This window comes from Zootoca vivipara, chromosome 7 (genome assembly GCF_965207765.1).
Source record: "Zootoca vivipara chromosome 7, rZooViv2.hap1.1, whole genome shotgun sequence".
Classification (NCBI taxonomy): Eukaryota; Metazoa; Chordata; class Lepidosauria; order Squamata; family Lacertidae; genus Zootoca; species Zootoca vivipara.
The window spans coordinates 32,067,978-32,083,870 of record NC_142590.1 but is presented as its reverse complement, the minus strand read 5'-3'; the positions used below and the strand labels follow the sequence as shown (position 1 = coordinate 32,083,870).

The 15,893-nt window shown below is 40.1% G+C and overlaps 1 protein-coding gene across 2 annotated transcripts in view; it reads right to left on the bottom strand.

Moving 5' to 3' along the window:
- NEGR1 (neuronal growth regulator 1) overlaps nt 1-15,893 on the bottom strand; it is a 438,504-nt gene that overhangs the window by 338,837 nt on the left and 83,774 nt on the right. The gene's annotated exons all lie outside the window — the stretch shown is intronic.

Here is a 15,893-nt window from a genome sequence, read left to right as displayed (position 1 = left end):
CTGCTTACAAGGATGATAGTTCACACACTTAAACCTTTTTTTAAAATTGAAACAGAACAGTTTTGTGCACAATGCTAAATGAGACTAGGCTTAAGCCACATGGAAGGAGCATATTCTAAAAGGCTTTTTGAACTCCTACCTTTGAAATGCTTCTTATTCAGAGGATCATCAAGTCAAAAGATTTTGGGCTGCGGTCACAAGATTTTTGCAAAATCTCTCTCAAAATTTGCCATCCCATTGAGGGAAACTTTGATTTATTTTTATTTTTTGCCAAAATTCTTTTTTGGCATCTCACTGTTACAATGTTCTCATATCTCCATCCTTCCCTGCTATTTTTTTTTGCTGTTGCCACTAGATGTAGCAACATTACATGTCAGTGTGGTGGTCACTATTGTCCCCACTCCACAATGGGGCAAGGGTGGGGTTGGGACCTGGATCCAGGCAGCAGACCAGATTGTTATTTCCCTCACTTCCAGTGGGTCCAGTCTGACAGATGGGTGAGGCTGTCCACCTGTCAATCACCTGAAGTGACAATGAATTTACCCGTCCTGCATCTGTTGTCATATATATGTAAAACAGGTGGGCATGGCTTGGCCAAAAAATGGGGAGACCTGCTGGGTCTAATTAGTCCCCAGGGCCAGAGATTCCACACCCCGAAAAGTCTGCAACCTGAGCGGCGCTTTTGTGCATGGGCGAAAGCGTGAAAAAGTGCTTCTGCGCATGCGTGAAGTGCAAAAAACACTTTTGCGCATGCGCATGCGGCAAAATCCGGAAGTAAACACTTCCGGGTCCGCCATGTTCATAACCTGGAAAAACGCAACCCGCAGCGGACGCAACATGAGGTATGACTGTACTAGACTATGAGTGAAACAAAAGTGAGTCTGAGCTGTCAAAATAAAAGCTTTACAGTTTCCTCCACTGTGAAAACTGCAACAAAAAAGAAACAACAGAAGAGAGGAGGAGAAAATGCTGTCAATGACACCCAAGATGTGAGTTTCCAGGACCCACTCCATTCCTGTGACTGGCCAGAATTTTATTTTCCCCCTGCCAAAAAATCCCAATTCATTGTTTCCAAGCAGAAAACCCATGTAATATATAATACAGCTGTCTGCGACTGGTAGAATGCAGAGGAACGGTGGGAGGAACCAGCTGGGGAACTCCGAAGGGAAGAAGGCTCAGACTCTGGGGATTGGTGGTGGGATGATGATAGTCAGAGGAAGAAGACTTGGAGGAATGGGTGCCAGAAGCAATAGGAAATTAGGTTTGGTGAGCAGGGAGAGCCTGTGGCAGAGAGAAGTCCAGAATCAGAAGCTGAAGCAGAAGAGTTGCATGAGGGAGGCAAAGATGTGTCAGGCTGGTGAAGAAGTATGGTTGTCTATTCCTCCTGCTGTGACAAACTCACCTCTCCCCTGGTCTCCCAGAACCAGGAGAGGCATTAAGAAAGATGGGGATAAATTAGTGTCATGCAGACACAGTCTCAGATTGCTTGGGAAAACCCCATGGAGGGAGGGAAGGAGGTCCGAAGGTTCAAAAGAACCTTGTATTTGAATGTTTGAAAAGGTTATGTTTTATATGTATAAAATTATTAAAAACCTAATAAAAATTATTTAGAAGAAGAAGAAGAAGAAGAAGAAGAAGAAGAAGAAGAAGAAGAAGAAGAAGAAGAAGAAGAGTTGTTGAGCTCATTAAGCCTGGCAATCCAGTGCAGATTCTCATTTTTCCCTAATAAAGAGTTAACTTCACTTTGTGTGATTTACTGCTGGCTTGCTCATGACAACCACATATTTGGGGGCATTAGTGCCGGGTTAACAACTTACTAGTTAGATCCTTATTCCACCAGTGTGTTCCACAACCTTCAACTTCTCATTATGTGATGCTTTCCTAAGTACGAATCAGAATTAACTCCTGCTGTGTTAAGTGGAAGTGACTCCCACGGAGCAATGGATGTATCTGTCAGTTTTGGTTTATCTCAGTTTCTCACTCTTCCAACCCAAGTCCAGTTATTCCCTCTTCTGCTTTAGTTTGTACTAAAAACAAAAAAATCTGCACCAAGAATTGTATGAATTCTCATGTACATTTCTGTTAATATATGCAGCTTTGCAGACATGTATAGAATTGTACTGTAGATCATTCCTGAAACATACTATCCGCCCCCATTTGTTTTTACAATATTGTCACTCACCCAAGATTTTTAGGACAGGGAGAGTTAGAGCAGAGAACAATGCAAAAAAGGAGGAAAAAAAAGAGCTGAATTTCTTCTGCTTCGATGCAATACTTCAATGCCACCCCTTGCAAGTGCCACTCCATTTGTTATGTGCATCTGATGATGCAAGTAGCTCATATGCTTCCCTGGATATATAGATAAAGAGGGTTGTAACTATATTCAAGTGCTGCTGTAATGCTCGCTTTCCTCTATTTTCACCACTCTCCATGGAATATCACATTCCACAGGAGAAGATGAGAAACACCTGATACCTTAAGGGTATGAGGATAACAGATTTCTGCTACATTATTTATATGCTTCAATTAAAAATATCCAAACCATCTGGTTTCACATATATAGCAAACTTGGGGGGGGGGGAATCATAACAAGATGCATTCAACACAATGTATACTTTTTTTTTTCAGGATAAAAGCCATAAAACGCAACAGTGAGGAACAGAAAGACAAAGGATTGTACTAAATGCTTTATCAGCCACCTGCTGTTTGCTGAATAGTATTTTGATATTGAATTCTTTTGAACATGGGCTGCGGGGGTGGGGGGGTGGGGAGACTTAGAAAAAACCCTACTGTCTGGCAAGACTGCCTCTGGCAGATGTAGCCCTCTATTCATGTTGCAGCAATAAAGTCTGATAACACCCTTAGTCTACAAAAGGTAAGCAACAATTATTGGTGGATATTAATATTCTATTTTTAAGTAAATAGAATATTTACTTAGCTTACGTAACTATTTTTAAGTAAGACCAAGGGACACAAATATTGTTACTTCCACTATCTCTGGCAATAACAATTGCTACCACGAGGCTGAAGAGTTGTTGAAATTAATACGCAACGCTGTATATACACAGTCAGATTGATTGCTGTGATGTTGCAAGGCAGCTCTTTGAAGATAGCTAAGACATTTCAGGTGGTGCACCTGCTGTCAGTTACAGGGCAGGAGATATTACACCAATTCCATGCTTTCTACACTAGCTGCAGGTTCACTTATGGTATTCACTGAATGTGCTGGTTGTTACCTATCAGCCCCTGGACGCTTTCCCCGTATGGTCCTATCAAATGGTTAGCATCTTCTAGGAAGGTTTTGCTTTAGGCCCTGTTTTCTCCGGAGATTAGATTGAGTTCAGAACAGGAATATTTTAAAATAGCCTAGTTAGAAACCTCCAAACTCTATCTGAGCATTCAAGCCCTTGAGTGTAAGTTAGCAAATCATGTATTCTAAAGGAATTTGTGGGTATTCAATCCATTTTGGTGTTTTCCAAACTGTATCTATAAAATGTAACCTTCTTAAGTTAGAAAAAATTAAGTTGTCACAACAAACACTTGTCATAGCATTACTTGAGAATGATGAACCTAATGTTCTGCCATTTGTCAGGTATATACTGTATTTAAAAACAGCTAGGGTAAAAACAATATCCAGGTCTCTACTGCTATTGGAAGAAGGGAAGGGAAGGCACAGTCAAAGTCAATACAGTGGTACCTCGGTTTAGGTTTAAGTACACAATTGGTTCCGGAAGTCTGTACTTAACCTGAAGCGAACTTTCCCATTGAAAGTAATGGAAAGTGGATTAATCCATTCCAGACGGGTCCACGGAGTACTTAAACTGAAAGTACTCAAACTGAAGTGTGCTTAAACCTAGGTATGACTGTAGTATACATGAAGCATAAGTATATTGAATGTAGAGATAACAATTCTACAGCCAAACAAGCCATTACTGCAAATCTGGCATTCTTCATAAAGCTGCTTCATTTCAGCAGAGCTTGTATGCACATTTTTAATACAACAACCATAATAAAAAATTATAGAGGTGAGAACCAAGTAGGAATGCGTGATTGCTCACCCACTACCCTAGAACTGGACAAGGCTTTTCAAGTGTTCCAAGTGAAGGAAAGGAAATAAAAAAATATTTGTGCACAGATTATTCAATGATTAGCTGTCAAGATATATTGACATCACTTCAGAATGAGTTATTAATATTTGATACATTTGGTAAAATACCAGGATGTAAAGTTTGAAGTGTTGAGGGGTAAATTGTAGGGATCAGCCAAATGTTCCCTAACAACAGTTTTAAGTTTCGGTAGTCAGCTTATCTCTCACCGCCTCCTCCCCAGCCAACTGTCTGTCTTGTTTGTGTGGAAGAGTGGGCACAATTGCCATTTGTATCACTCAACTACTGCGTACATAGCCTACAAGTGCAGAAGCCAGTTATTTGTGGGGCACAGATTGCAATTTGTTGAATATGTGTGGGAACAGCTATAGTGCCCTTTCAATTGAGATTTGGGGCAATTCTCACCCCACCCCCCACCCCCCATGATGGGTTTAAGAAAAGGCACTGCCACCACTGCCAGGAAGGTAGTCTTTTTGTTCCATCTTTGTTTTCATCCATCCATTTCACTGGGGTAGAGAAAATGGAGTGGGGTGGGGCATTTCAGCTGAGCTAAATCAAGAGCCAAATTAGGAATTCAAAGGAGGAAAATGGACCAGTTTAAGAACATGCGTAGGCATATTTATCCTGAATTATTAGGTATCAGGTAAATATGGCAAATGGGAGAAGAAAGATTTCAACAATGGAAGGATTCAAACAATGGATTTTATGCACAAATGGAATGTCTCTATTAGCTAATTGGTAATACAGAAATTGCAAAAGGTGACAAAAAATTGTATGGGATAGCAATCCTGAAGTTGACCATTTGGAATGAAGGAGGGTCTTGCTGTGCAAAATATGGTTGTGTCCTACAAAACATAGACTTCTAGGTAGCAATAGGAGAGTTTCCAGTAAAATAAATACTTGAGATTAATAAAAGAATGGGAAGTGAGCTTTTATAGAAATAATGCCATTAAGATTTTGGAAAATACTGATAGCATGAAATATTATTTTTCTGTACTAACTCTCCCTTAAAATGTATACTCTACAATAGCAAATTGACCTCCAATGAAACACTCAGAAGCTTTTATAAATGGATTCATTGCATTGTCATCACACTGATGTCTGATTATGTAAACGTTTGATGTAGAGGGACAAATAAATAGCTGTCCATTAAAGCAAACTGGGCATTGCTCTACAAAGTGAATGTAAAAACTAAAAAAATATATGTTTTTACAGCATCCCAAAAATCTCAAAGCCACACTATTTTCTTCCCACTTCCCCACTGGTATCATTCCATCTGAACTAAGAAAGACTCCCGGAGATATTTCTGGACCACTCAGCCACTCCCAATCCAAATATACTGCTATAACCCAGATATTCATCTCATGTGTCTCCAGGCAGAAAAACAACGCGATGAATTCATATTTTACTAGAAATGAAGGTTCTTTGACCATAGTTTTGCAGGCTTCCCCTCCCTCCCATTGTCATGAAAGAAATCCAGCCATAGTAAATAACACTAGTGCTGCCATTGTAAACTCCATTTGTCTGGTTCAGAAGCATGCATCTGCTTTAAGCATGCTCAGAGCTGTTTCCTTGAAGGTTTCAGCTGCATATAGCTCACAGCATATCTGTCACGAACTGGCAGGGTGATGGGGAGTAGGAACAATATCCCAGCTAGGGGCGTAGCTGGGTCTGGGATACACTGAGGCAAGCGGGGGATAGGGAAATAAATACTCACAGGTTGGTGGAGGATGGCAAAGGGATGGGGATCAATGCACAGGAACCAGAGCAGCAGGACCCATCACCAGAGTGGGCCCTATCTCCATGAACACAGCAGGCTCTGAGGTGTAGAAAGCAGCAGAAGAGACGCTCTAGGAGCCTGAGGCAGGCAAGGGCCCACAGTTCAGCTCCCTAGCTGGCCAGGTGGGGCTCGCTAGCTCTAGGAGGAAGTGTGTGATTCCTCAGCTGGAGTAGGTTTGGAATAGGTGGCGGTTGCAAGCCTCATCAAGCCCAGATGCTGCAATCAGCATGCAAAGTACAAAAGGGAAGCAGAGATGCGGTGATGTGCCTGCTCAACTGCCCATGTTGATGGACCTTGGCTTGGATGCTCCTCCGTGGGAGCGCAAGCTTTCATACCACACCCCAGGTTTCTCTTGAGAGCTCCCTTACCTGCAAGAGAGGCTTTTGGAAGTGCAGAAGTATTCAGTGGGGAGAGGGTGAACAGGTCCTGTTCTGAGAAATATGGCTACAATCCTATGTCTTCTTTATTCTTCTTAGAAGAATCTCTGCTTTTAAAATATCTTCATTTATGTAGAAGTAATTATAGTCAAAGCTGGTTGTTATAAATGTATTTGGCACTTTGAAGTTAATTGGCAAAAGGAAGAAATAAGATCATTTCTCTTGTTTCATGCCTATGTCTTACTTTTGGTTTAAAGTCATTGAAGTTTATTGTATGAACAACAAAGAAATTGCAAACCATGTGTTTGTTAAAGGCGTTTTTACAAACCCATAGAAACCTAGCATTCTAGTATGCAATGGATGGTGTTGCATTTGGTGACTTGATTGAGTGTCCAAATTAATAAATAAAATTAATAGTGCTGACCTACCTTTTTCTCTTTGTGTGCACTTACAGTTGTGAATATCCCTATGAATTCAGTGTCATGAGGACTGGAATAAACACACCAAAATTACATTGGGGGGGGGGCAATAACTAAACAGCTTCCTAGAATAGCATATGAACATGGTGTTTATTCATTTTTCCAAGACCAATTGTTGTTGTTGTTTTTATGTCAAACATTACAGATACAACTTGGCAAACATGAAAAATGGATTTGGCTCCTCTGAAGGCTTCAGAGAAAAATAACTTGTGCTCAACTATGCTTAAGCATGTTAGATTCACTCAAAATAGAACTAGTCTACTCTAGTGGCACCACATATGGAATTCTCTGACAAGGGGATTCATCTGGCAACATCTTTCTCAATCTTTCAATGCCAAGTAAACACATTTCTGTCCTGCCAGGCTTTCAGTTCTGCTGCTTAGCTATTAAACTGTTGTAGTTTTTCTCCTTTCTTTACCATAATACGGGGATTGAAATTTGCTTATAGTTTTTTCTTTATTTGATGAAGTGTTTTAAATGCTTTTGTATCAAGTGCTACTTTGAGCTCTGTAAAATAAGTTTATGGATTTTTCATTACCAACAAATAATGAAATATGTAAATATTATCAAAAGCTCACTCACTCACACACCTCCTGATAATGTCATATATGTGTCAACCTGTCAGCAATTCATATTGTGATGTACTTGGGCCAAAGCAAACAGTGAATTCACTACATGAGAGATTGAACAAGCACAACAGGACATAAAAATAAGAACTGATAGAAATGTGCCAGGGAAACATTTAACCTCTTTGGGCATTTCACCTCTATCCAAAACCACAATACATAAATGAAACCGCTATAAAGAGGGACCGGTACATGAGCCTGTATAACTGGAATTACGCAACAAAGTATTTTGTGAGAATTGGGACAACTTGGCAGTCAGGCATAGGCAAACGCGGCCCTCCAGATGTTTTGGGACTACAACTACCATCATCCCTAGCTAACAGGACCACTGGTCAGGGATGATGGGAGCTGTAGTCCCAAAACATTTGGAGGGCTGAGTTTGCCTATGCCTGCACTAGGTATTAGGTGTTGGATGGGAAGTTGGAGGGCAAATGTTGTTAAAACACTAATTTCCATAATTGACCCAACCAACATGGTCAGCAGTCAAGGTTGATGAGGAATTGCAATCCATCAACATATGGAAGGCCACAGGTTGGTTCCCCATCTCTGAGGTGCATATTTCTGGGATGGCATACATAACAATATCTGACATAGTCCTAATACCAGGTACAAGGGCCCAATCTCATAGCAAGTTGAAATGTTCACTAATTAGCAGCAATTAGCTTACAATGAGAGGAGTCTTGCATTAGAAAGAGGCTAATGCATGTTGGACACTACTTCATTCCCCCCCTCCTTCACAACAATCATTTTGGGAGCACTCAAGGACTCTTACGGAAACCCTACTTTGTAGAACCACTATTACCCTTCATCCCTCTGAAAGGGGGATTGAAGCACACACACTTAAGCAGCGCCAAACTAAACAACAAAACCGAATTTCCAGAAAAAGAAAAGGTTTTTCTCAAATGGAACACCAATAATGGAAATGGGACTAAAAGACTGAAGGCACAGAGATCATTTATGCTGCTCTGTCAAAACAGAAGGAAAAGAGTTGCGTGGGTGGTTGTGTATTCCTACAAGTCAATATAAAATACAATAAGAGGGAGGTGATGCATCTCAAGACACATAAATAAAGCTTAGAATCAAGCGTAGCAGAAAACACAAGGGGGAAAACTACGGCTTAACTTTTCTCTCCCTCCAACTTCCATGGTTTGTTACACAGCATTTTGGCTGCTTCCTAGTTGTTTGATGTAATGCATGGCCTTTGTCTGTCCAGAAGTCTCCAGTTCGTTCGCTTTTGTCTTTCCCCTCTTGATGCTCCCAAGGCCTGAGGTTGCCCTTCAGAACAACTTTGTGACACCCCTGCCTCTACCTTCCAATCTATCCTCAAAACCCAAATCTTCATTGGAAGCAGATTAATGTGGGTGTGGAAAAGAATTGTGGGTGGAGACATTCAGAAGCTATATGGACTGGAAATTTACAACTCCATCCCTAAGCAGCTTTATTGAACTGAACACACATTCTTGGTCTGCTTCCTGCCATCTTCAGGTTCCTACCGTCCCTCTATTCCCTCCCCTTACAATAAAATTTTAGGTTGCATAGGATAAGGATCTGTTTCTTCACTGTTATAGCCCATGGCCTATTATTATATACAGGGAATTTGAGGATTTGTCAGTGAGAGAGGCTGCTTCTGCATTTTCATTGACAGATCTGACAAAAATTGATTGGTGGAGACATCCTCCAAGCCAACTATTGTTGTTGTTGTTGTTTAGTAAGCCAACTATTAGATATCTGATATTGAATGTGGGACCTTAACATAGCACAGTCAAGTTCCATAACTCTTTGAGAATACTGCCCTTTCCCTTTCAAAGAGTGCTTATAATTTCTTTCCATGAATAAACACTACTATGTTATATTAATCCTGGGAATCCTATCAGTGCTCGTATTGAGAAATGATATTTATGCCAGGCAATGATATCCTTTTTTCACCCCATTTGCTTTCTTTTACTGAATTTATGGTTGTTCAAGTAGATTTCACATTAACTTGATTTTTTTTGTAGATGTTGGAGAGTCTATTCATGAAAGTTTTCCAACAACAACACCAACACCCTTTCCCAGGACTTTCACTGTAACAATATGATTATTTTTCATTTAAATTATTGTTCTGCATCCAATCATTTTTATTCCTTCTACTCTATAGCAATCACTCTGCAGTACTACAGTTGCATTAGGTTTTAGTTATATAGAACAATGACTTTATTCTAAAAACAATTCCTGCTGTCACAGATTTGTTTATAAAGCAGAAAAAAATGATGATTATTTTTTCTGAACAAAAACTGATTTTCCCCTAAGGAGAAACAAAGAAGATATGGCACGCAGTAGCAATTCTAGACACAAAATAGCAACTTTTCTTAATTTATTGGATACATGCCATCAATAAAATAAATCAATAAATTCAGAGTTGGTCTTCATAATAACAATAGAAAGCAAAGGGGGGAGGATGTAGGTTCCTCTCTAGGAATCAATAAGTCAATATAAATATTCAGTTGATCAGATGACATTTTCAAGGTTATTGACTTGATAAGTCTCCCAGATTGACACAAATACAGGGTTTTTTGCTGAACTCCTGTAACATGTTGTCTGTTGGTGATTCACATTAATTTCAGTAAAATGTCTGCATGAGTACCTGGATACGAGACAGAAGTCTCAGATCTAGTCTACACATCTGCTTTGACTCCCCTATCCTGGATGACTAGTCGCTGAGTGTGTAAACTGACTCCATTTTAAAAGCATCGCTGAAAAGAAACTAAGGCAACTTGAAGAAAACAAAACAAAACTGTTAACGATAAACTAAACTTCAAAAATAAAAACCACAATATTTAAACACCCACCAAACCAGCCCCAAAAATTGACAGCACATTAAAATCAACCTACTAGCCTTCTGAAACGAAAGGTTAAACATGTTGCCTAAAATCAAAAGGTGTACACAGATAATCTATTAGAATAGTTTTCAGGATCAGGCCCAATTAAAACATGCCATATTTAAATATCTCATTAATCAGTTGGTTGATTGACTGATTGCTTGGCTGATGTATCAGCTAAAGGACAGAAATTACTGATAACTTTTAGGCCTGACAATTGCTAAGTTCGATTTAAAAAGTCTTTTCAGTGGGGCTCTCTCATTACTGATGCATGTCCGGGGATGGAAGGGCTAGAATCTGCCCTCACTCTTAGAACGTTCCCCCACCCTATCCCAACGTTTAAAGCATATGTGTGTGTCAGAAACAGATTTAGGTGTCAGATAGAAATTTATATTGCCTCTCAGTCATAAAGCTCAGTGGGTGACCCTGAGCCACCTCTCAGAGCTAGTCTACTTCAAAGGATTGTTGTGAGATCAAAACGGGGAGAACGATGCACACTCCACTTATTTATTTATAAGAACGACTACCCATCATCCACTATGAGGTCCCAAGGCAGGTTACTTCCTTTAGGAAATGATGTATGTAGAAGTCACTCTCAGACTTCTCAAACACACATTCCTAAAATTACACATGGGGAAAAGAGATGGGACTGGAAAATAAATACAGTAGTTACAGGAAGAAAGCTGAACAGTGGAAGCCCTAATGCAGGCATCCCCAAACTGCGGCCCTCCAGATGTTTTGGCCTACAACTCCCATGATCCCTCGCTAACAGGACCAGTGGTCAGGGATGATGGGAATTGTAGTCCAAAACATCTGGAGGGCAAAAGTTTGGAGATGCCTGCCCTAATGCCTTCCCCCTTCTTTCTGCAAATTACTCACCCACTGCAACGCTGCACAGAAGTAGTGGCCAGGCATTGAGAGCAACATTTGCCTTCATAATGTGACATTCCAACGTCAGTTGGATTTAAATTGATCGCCCAAATGAAAAAGAGTAAAAATTGGAAGAAACATTATGTAACTCTAACTGAAGGCCCCTTGCAATATCTATCAAGAAATACATTTCCCCCCTACAGAGCTGCATTTCCTCAAAATATATCTATTGATCTGCCTTTTTACATGTAGATCTTTCAGATCTGTTCAGGCTTCCTAATGGTCTGTAATTTCTATTCTTTGGCTGTGGCATCACTATGATCAATTGATTAGTCGATGCAAATTGGCAGGCTCTAAAAGCCACAAATCGCTCATGTGCAAGAGGTTGGAATAATAAAACTATCATTTTTGCTTTGGGTGAGCTGAATTCCTTGCAGGTTTTGAAATTTAATTCAAATGCTGCTGGTTTCAAACACATGTTATCCTGTGGTGCATGGATCTCTCCAGACACAGTACGACTGCATTGCTGGAAAGCTATCATCTCATTTTCAGTCCTGCAGAAGAATGTAAGCCAATTGGTGTTAAGGGGGTGCTGGATTGAAACCAGGAGAGAATTAAATTTCTAAACAAATGGCACTTGATCATTTTGACATTAATGCTTTCTATCTGTTGATAGGTAAACATGCATAATAACAACATTTAGGTTGATATAAGGGATCATGAGTGATTTAGAATAGGGGCTTCCAAACTGTGTTCTATGTAGTAGACCACGGGCTTCACTGAGACATGGCTTCCCCTAGAAAATTCTGGGAGTTTAGTTCAGGGTGATGAGAGTTGTTAGGAAACCCTTATTCCCCTCACAGAGTGAACTGTGAGAATTGTAGCTCTATGAGAGGATTAGAGGTCTTCTAAGGTTCCTGGCAGTTCTTTAGAAACTACAGCCCCCATAATTCTTTGGGGGAAGCCATGACTATTTAAAATGATACCATAGCACTTTAGATGTATGTTGTGAATGCAACCTTAGAATAAATGATTGCTGAAGACTCCATGTCCATATTATCCTTAGCTACTTGCATAATGAACAGAATTGTTAAACTGCACTGGCAATTTATTATTATTATTTTTTTAAAGTTTGAGAACAGATCCGGAAGCATGAAGGGGTGGGGAGAGAGTCAATACATAAATATGAGCACACAATCTAACAAGAAGCTTAAGGCAGTGAAACTTCAACAGTATGGATCATATAATTATAGAGCTGAAAAGGATGTTGAAGGACATCTAGTCTATTCCTGTTTAGAGCAGGAATCTTGCAATGACAGCATCCCTGACAGATGGCTGATCAGCCTCTGCTTCCATACTCCAGCAAAAGAGAGCCCACCACCTCCCAAAGTAGCCTGCCATCAAAGAACTCTTCCCCTTAGAAAGCTTCTCCTAATGTTTAATGATACAATACAAATTTTATTATAGGGTCAAGGATCTGGTAACTAATGTTCAGCTGAAATGTGCCTGATTGCAATTTCCACCCATTAGTCCTGCCCTCAGGAGCATCCTTGAAAAGAGGCTTTATATACATTCCAACATGGAAGACATTATCATTTCTATAGTGCTCTACAAAATGCTTCCATTTCATTTTTCATCACATTCCTGTTAATAATAGCATTAAATAAATTAACAGCAGCATGAAAAACTCAGTCAGGTAATAAATGCAATAGTGTGATTGGGCTCAAGGAACATAGGAAATGGCCTTATTCTGAGTCAAGTGAGTCATCCATCTTTCTCTGTATCATACCAGTATACATTGAATGGCAGTGGCTCTCCAGGATGAAAGACAGATGTCTCCCCCCAGCCCTGCCTGGAGATGCTGGAGGCTAAACCTGGGACCTTTTACATGGAAAGCAGATGCTCTGCCACTGAGCTAATGGCCTTCTCCCCTTGGGCTTCTGTCACCTTCTGCCTGATGTACATAGTTGCAAATAAAGCTTGTTATGGTTTGGAAGCATCCCCAGTAGATGAAGAACGGAGTTTAACAGGCAGCAAATTAGCGGGCCTGATGTCAAATACACACATATATCTACACACTCCAAACAACAGGAAAGTATTCCTCAAAGTGGAGCCTAAAATGACCTTGGATGCAAACCAGCTTCTCAGATAAAATAAAGAAGTGGCATATCAATCATTCGCTAGCATGAACTGAAGTATGAAAGCTGTCTTGGCTAGACAAGACATGACTTCTGAGAATCACCGAGAGATAAAATACTATGACAATGGTCAAGAGGCTGCTATGAAATTGTTGTTGACAATCCTAGTGTCAGATACCACCGCAATGGAGGATGAATCAAAACCTGACAATCCCAGCAAAACACAAATGACCTTGACATGGGCAGTCTCTTTGGTGGCTGCATTACAGTCACTGCAATTACAAATTCTGTCAATTCTCTCCTTGAAATGGGATGACACCAGTTTTACCCTCAGCTCCAGTGCTCTAAATTGTTTCTTTTCTGCTGTCCCAGACCTACTCTCAGTGCCTTTTTCTCCCTCCCCATTTTGACAACTCATTTTTAGCATAAATCTGAAAATGAAAATGTCACTAAAATAAATAATAAATAAATAAATGGGTTTGATCCACAAACGTCTACTGTCAATAACTTCCCTCCCTAACATGTTTCATGCCATTTAACCAACCACTCCACAATATAAATGATTGATTTAATGAAAAGAGTTTTGCAAGACTTCAGCAGCGCTTGCATAATTTCTTTCAAGTGAATGTGGGCAAGGTACAGAACAATGTGTCCCAGGTGAAGTGGGGTGCATTAAGCATCAGCAAAAAAAGAAGACAATACAGATTTGCATGTGCTAATTTATATTATTATAATTTATAAGTTGTAGATATAATTTAACTAGAATTATATCTCACCCCAGTGGGCTAGACTGTGAGCAGGTAACACACGTGCTGTTGTAAATATGCAATCTTTCCCCCATAAGACAACTCCCCTTTGTTCTTTTAAGCACCACAGCTGGCAGCTGCTAATGCCACCAATGGTGAATTGGATTGCTGGGCTGGGTGACTATTAGGAAATGCTTGGGCAGAATCAGGCCTGTGGACTACAGGCTGATACCCCTGCTCTACAAAACTAGCACCATAGGAAACTTTTTGTTTGTTTTGCCAAGCCTCATAGCTTACCTCTTGCCATCTTGAGTGTGATGGGCAAGAGAAGGAATAAACTTACCCTCCCTAGCACTATGGTCCCAACAATTGCCACCCCATGCCTGTAATTAAGGGGGGAGTGCTGTGTCATGCTGTGCATTCAACATAATGAGCAGTTTCCCCAAAGAATCCAGAGGATTGTAGTTTTCCCTTCACAGAGCTATACCGGTAATTAACAAAATTGAGTCCCCAGAATCTTTCGCGTGGAGCCATGTGGTTTAAAATTGTTTTACATGTGTGACCACTGTCTGACCTTGTCTCTCACAGGGCCCTTGGTCTTTCATGGTCACTGGGGTGGGAAGAGCACATAAATTTGGTGTGTGTGTGTGTGTGTGTGTGTGTGTGTAAGTAACAGCCATTGATACAATCCAGAACCAAAGGCTGAGAAGCTATAGAGAACACAGAATTACAGCCTGAATAATTTTCCAAGCTGAAAACAGCATGCTATGCAAATTGTGCTTGCAAAGCAAGGAGAAGGCAATCAAAATCAATTGTTCATAAAGGGATGTGTCAATTACTGAACAGCCAAGTGTCTAGTGGTGCTGTATGATGTGCAAGAACTCATACACAAAATTACAATGGAACCAATATGCTAGCTCTTAAGAATAGTATTTGTATACAGAAAATGTATTATTAAGAAAAGCAAGAGAAAGACAGCTTTTCACTTTTCAAGACTGTCTTAACACTTGTTCTCTCAGTAAAAGAGAAAGATTTATTCTGAAGGGTTCTAACGGCTTTTCAGAAAGAAAATCTAAGAATTAACATACCAACCAGCAAAATGCACTAATTTGCATAACTCTTTCCATTTCCTGATGAAACAAGCATATTCCAATGGGGAGTAACTAAAGATTGTGTTCTGAAGGTTGTATAAAGGCTGAAGAAGGTGTTTCTAGGTAAGTCCACAGCTCATATACTAGACTTAAAATGCTTTGAATTGCTGGCTGAAATATGTCATACCAGTTTTACCCTGTTTCTCATATTTTAAGGCATCCCCATAAAATAAGCCATAGCAGGATTTTTAAGCATTCGAGGAATATAAGCCATACCCCGAAAATAAGACATAGTGATAGGTGCAGCAGCAATGCCAGCCGTGGCAGGAGGAGGAGGAAAAAAATAAGACATCCCTTGAAAATAAGCCATAGTGTGTTTTTTTGAGGAAAAAAATAAATATAAGACATGTCTTATAATGTGAGAAACACGGTAAGTGAAAAGCTTTCTCTCTCACACACATATTCAAGATGACCCTAACAGATTTAAGAGCTGGGCCAAAACTAACAAATTAAATAGAGACAAAAGTAAGGTCCTTCACTTAGATAGGAAGAGCCAGCTACACAAATAGAAGGTTGGGGGACACTTGACTTACCAGTAGTACATGTGAAAAGGATCTAGGGGTCTTAATAGACCACAAGCTTAACATGAATCACTACTGTGATGCAGCAGCAGCAGCAGGAAAAAGAGAGCTAATACAATTCTAGCCTGCATCAACAGAAGTATAGTGTTCAGATTAGGGGAAGTAATAAAAAGGTAAAGGACCCCTGACAGTTAAGTCCAGTCATGAATGACTCTGGGGTTGCATCATTCATCTTGCTTTA